The sequence below is a fragment of the Rhinolophus sinicus genome, linkage group LG04, assembly GCF_036562045.2.
Source record: "Rhinolophus sinicus isolate RSC01 linkage group LG04, ASM3656204v1, whole genome shotgun sequence".
Lineage (NCBI taxonomy): Eukaryota > Metazoa > Chordata > Mammalia > Chiroptera > Rhinolophidae > Rhinolophus > Rhinolophus sinicus.
The window spans coordinates 45001876-45006934 of record NC_133754.1 but is presented as its reverse complement, the minus strand read 5'-3'; the positions used below and the strand labels follow the sequence as shown (position 1 = coordinate 45006934).

At 39.0% G+C, this 5059-nt stretch overlaps 2 pseudogenes; both read left to right on the top strand.

Moving 5' to 3' along the window:
• Positions 1-1033: 1033 nt before the first annotated feature.
• Positions 1034-1850, top strand: LOC141566967 (asparagine synthetase [glutamine-hydrolyzing] pseudogene; annotated as a pseudogene).
• Positions 1851-2420: 570 nt separating this feature from the next.
• Positions 2421-3179, top strand: LOC109459602 (asparagine synthetase [glutamine-hydrolyzing]; annotated as a pseudogene).
• The last annotated feature ends 1880 nt before the right edge of the window (positions 3180-5059 follow it).

Sequence of the window (5059 nt, the reverse complement as noted above, 5' to 3'; positions counted from 1 at the left end):
ATCTTCTTCATACAGGATTTGTGAATAACCTTTTAAAGCCCGGTGATTCCATCCTCTATTTGACCAGGCCAACTGAGTATGACCAATCAATTAACAACCCTTCTCTTTGAGGAGAGGTGAGGAAGTGGACTGACAGAGAGGTAAACAGAAGAGCAAACATTTCCCTGATTTTTTCTTCTATTAACTCCACTGAGGGTTTTGCATATATTTATGTTGCCAGCTATGCTGTTATATAGTACTCATTGAGACACTGTCTTTAGTAAGCTTTATTGGATAATACGACTGAGCATAATGAGAGATCGGAAATAGACTACATAGTAAATTTTGGGATCTAGTGTATAACAGGGCTTTGGAGTTAAGTTATTTTTACTCAATTCAGAGACTTCTGAAGGGCCACCTCATCTGCCCAATGAGTTGATTCCAGAAGTAGTCAGAGGAGAAATAACAACCATCAGGAAAGTGGTTTCACAAAGAGAAAAGCAGGATTTCCCTGATACTCTGTTAGATTCCTCTCCTTTTAAAGATAGCTGTTCTCTAGGTTAATTCTAGGCTTGCTTCAAAACTTAATGGAATAATAGAGGGTGTGTAAAATAAGGAAGTCCAGGGGGAAAGGGAAAACCTATTTCTTACTTCAAATCCTTATGCTCCTCTTCAGCTCAGAGAACAAAAAGGTTTATTATGTAAGACCACCAGCAATCTTGTGTTAATAATGTTTGATCATCTCTCTGTTGGCACCATCATGCCTCTTCTGGGACCCTCAAGTGCCCCCACAGGTTAGCAAAATAAAAGACCTCCTCTTCCAAAAGGTTTCCCATGCTTCCAGGCTTTCCTGGTACCCTTGTTCCCCCTTACAATGTACCAGAACATCCATACAATGAGGTACTACTAAGTACCTATAAAAAGGAATGAGGAAAATTTCTATATGCAATAGTCGAGTAATTGCTAGGGCATATTGTTGAAAGAAAATAAAGCAAGGTAGAGAAAAGTACGTACAGTTTGCTAGCATTTATCTAAGAAAAGACTATCAATATCTAGATATGTTTCTATTAAAAACAAACAATGGAGACAGCCCACAGCCCTTGCCTCCACTCTTCCCTCTAGCCTACCTGCTTCTGCCCAGAGAGCCTGTAGCTCCACTTCAGCATGTGTGCCATTTGGGCCCTTTTGGGCAGTGACAACTGTCTCTCCGATTAGTGTCTGAGTGCTATAAAGATTGCGCACAGATGTCTAGATGCATTTCGTCCTCAGAATGTCAATGGATACACCAACTGCCACTTCGGATTTCACCGGTTGGTGGTGGTTGATGACGTGTTTGGAATGCAGCCAATATGAACAAAGAAATATGCTTATTTCTCAGTGGCTCTGTTACAGTGGTGAAATCTACAACCATAAGGAGATGCGACACCATTTTGAATTTGATTACTAGACCAGAGTGAATGGTGAGATAATGCTTCATTTTTATGACAAAGGAGGAACTGAGCAAATAATTTGTATGTTGGATGCGGTGTCTGCATTTATTTTATTGGATACTGCCAATAAGAATGTATTCCTGGGGAGAGACCACTATGGAGTCACACCTTTGTTTAAAGACATGATAGAAGGTAGATCTGGGACTGCGCGTTTAGAAGCTAAAGGTCTTGTTAACTGAAGGATGCCCCAACTCCTTTTTTCAAATGCAGATTTTTCTTTTGGAGACACTATGAAGTTTTAGATTTAAAACGAAATGGCAAAGTTGCATCAGTGGAAATAGTACAAATCATCACTGTAGAGATGAACCTCTGCATGCCCTCTAAAACAGCACTGAGGAACTATTCCCAGGTTTTGAAATAGAAATTGTGAAGAGAAGATGAGGAGAATTGGAGATAGCAAGTGTGGACAACTCCTTCAAGGACTTTGGCTATAAAGGAGAGTGAGGAATAGAACATGAGAGATATTGCAGCATATACGGATATGTACATGCTTTAAATGATCCAGTATAGAGGAGAAAAACTGATGGTGCAAAAGACGGGGAACAATCCCTAAAACTAAAACCCAATCAAACAAGGAATACCTGCTAGGAGTCTGTCGGGGTAAAATAATTAGTGTTTGTCTGGGGTAGCGTTTCCAGGTGGACACTCCCACCCGTTCTCAGGAATTCTTTTCACTTTCCTGTTCCCGAATCCCAAGAAAAGTTGGTCGGGAAATAGGGAAAATCGGCTCCTTGAACCCAACTGGTTGGTAGTATCGGCCGTCACTTTGTGGAAATGATTCATCGTGGAGAACAGAAAATAGTTTATATCTTGGGATTCGGGAACAGGAAAGTAAAAAAATCCTGAGAACGGGCAGGAATTCCCACCTGGAAATCCTAATCTGGGGAAGTAGATTTATTTGTGTTATTTTTACTTCTTTATATACATGCATAATTCTGGATCCTTTTTTAAAATGCTATTAAGAAACATTTGATGGCAAGCAGAAATACTGGATGCCTTTGGTCAGGAGGCCTGAATTCCAGCTTAGTTGCTGCCACCCTGCTGAGGCAGCTAAAAGAGGTTCAAGTACAGTACAGTTTCCAGACATTTGTAAGTGACATGGAAGACAGTCCCAACTTACTGGCTTCAAGAAAGACGGCAAATCATATTGGGAGTGAACACTATAAAGTCTTTTCATTCTGAAGAAGGAGTTCGGGTCATGGACGAAGTCATATTTTCCTTGAAAACTTATTACAACAGTTCACGCTTCAGTAGGTATGTATTGCATTTTTAAGTACATTTGGAAGAACACAGAAAGCACAGTGATTTCTGAAGTTTCAGATGAACTTACACTGGGTGATATTTTCACAAGACTTCTTCTTAAAAAGCCAAGGAAGAGAGTGAGAGACCTCTGGAGAAACTCTGTTTGCTTGATGTTCTCCACACAGATGGAAATACCACTGCCCACGGCTTTGAACTGAGTCCCATTCCTGGAACACCAGTTTTCTTCCTATTACTTGTCTGTGCCAAAAGAAATGAGAATTCCAAAGAATGAGATAGAAAAAGAGATATTTGAAGACTCTGATACTTGAAAAGAATCTCTGGTGACCAAAAGAAACCTTCAGTGATGGCATAACCTCAGTTAAGAATTTCTGGTTCAGACAAAAGATGCTGAAAAGCCAAAGCAATATTGAGAAAGAAGAACAAAGTTCAAGGTATCACACTACCTGATATCAAACTATACTACAAGGCAGTGATAATCAAAACAGCATGGTACTGACATAAAAACAGATATATAGATCAATGGAGCAAAATAAAGGGCCCAGAAATAAATCCATGCCTATATGGTCAATTAATCTATGACAAAGGAGGCAAGATTATACAGTGAGGTAAAGACAGTCTCGTCAATAAATGGTGTTGGGAAAACTGGACAGGTAAATGTAAAAAACACCAGACCAATTTCTTATACCATATGCAAAAATAAACTCAAAATGGATTAAAGGCTTAAATATAAGACCTGAAACCATAAAACACCTAGAAGAAACCATAGGCAATAAACTCTTTGAGAGTGGTCTTAGCAATATTGTTTTAGATATGTCTCCTTGGGCAAAGACAACAAAAGCAAAAATAAACAAATGGGACTACATCAAACTAAAAAGCTTTTGCACTATAAAGGAAACCATTCACAAAATAAAAAGGCAACCTACTGAATGGGAGGAGATATTTGCAAATGATATATCCAATAAGGGGTTAATATCCAAAATATATAAAGAACTCATACAGCTCAACATAAAAAAAAAATAATCTGATTTAAAAATGGGCAGAGAACATGAATAGACATTTCTTCAGAGAGGACAGACATATGAAAAGATGCTCTATATCACAAACCATCAGAGAAATGCAAATTAAAACCCCATTGAGATATCACCTCACACCTGTCAGAATGGCTATCATCAATAAATCAACAAACAACAAATGTTGGCGAGGATATGGAGAAAAGGGAACCCTCGTGCACTGTTGGTGGGATTGAAAATTGGTGCAGCCACTATGGGAAACAGTTTGGCGGTTCCTCAAAAAATTACAAATAGATGTACTTGATGATCCAGCATTTCCACTCCTGGGCATGTATCTGAAGAAATCCAAAACACTAATTTGAAAAGATTTATGTACCCGTATGTTCACCTCAGCACTATTCACAATAGTCAAGATACGGAAGCAACCTAAGTGCCCAGCAATAGATGACTGGATAAAGAAGCTGTGGCACATTTATACAATGGAGTATTACTCTGCCGTAAAAAAGAGGAAAAAAAAGAAGAAACAACAAAGTCTTACCATTTGCAACAACATGGATGGACCTAGAGGTTATTAAACTAAGTGAAATAAGTCAGACTGAGAAAGACAAATACCATATGATCTCACATGTGGAATCTAAAGAACAGAATAAATGAACAAACAAAACAGACTTATAGATACAGAGAACAAACTGATGGTTGCTAGAAGGAAGGAGGCTTGGGAGGGGGGTGACAAACGTGGTGGGATTAGGAAGTACTAATTGGTAGTTACAAAATAGTCACAAGGATGTGAAATACAGTGTGGGGAACAAAGTCTTACAATTATGTTCCTGAACTTGTTGCAACGATGTTGCTAAACTTCTTTGATATCAGAGGAATTATTCATTACGAATTTGTACCAACTGGACGAACAGTTAAGCAAGTTTACTATTTGGAAGTGCTGAAAATGCTGCATGAGAAAGTTAGACGACCTGAATTTTTTGCCAACAATTCATGGCTCTCGCATCACGACAAAGCACCAGCTCACACGGCACTGTCTGAGGGAGTTTTTAGCCAGTAAACAAATTACTGTATTGCAACATCCTCCCTACTCACCTGATCTGCCCCCCAATGAGTTCTTTCTTTACCCAAAGAGAAAGGAAATATTGAAAGGAAAACATTTGGATGACATTCAGGACATCAAGGGAAATACGACAGTTCTGATGGCCATTCCAGAAAAAGAGTTCCAAAATTGCTTTGAAGGGTGGACTAGGTGCTGGCATTGGTGCATAGCTTCCCAAGGGGAGTACTTCGAAGGTGATTGTAGTGATATTCAGCAAT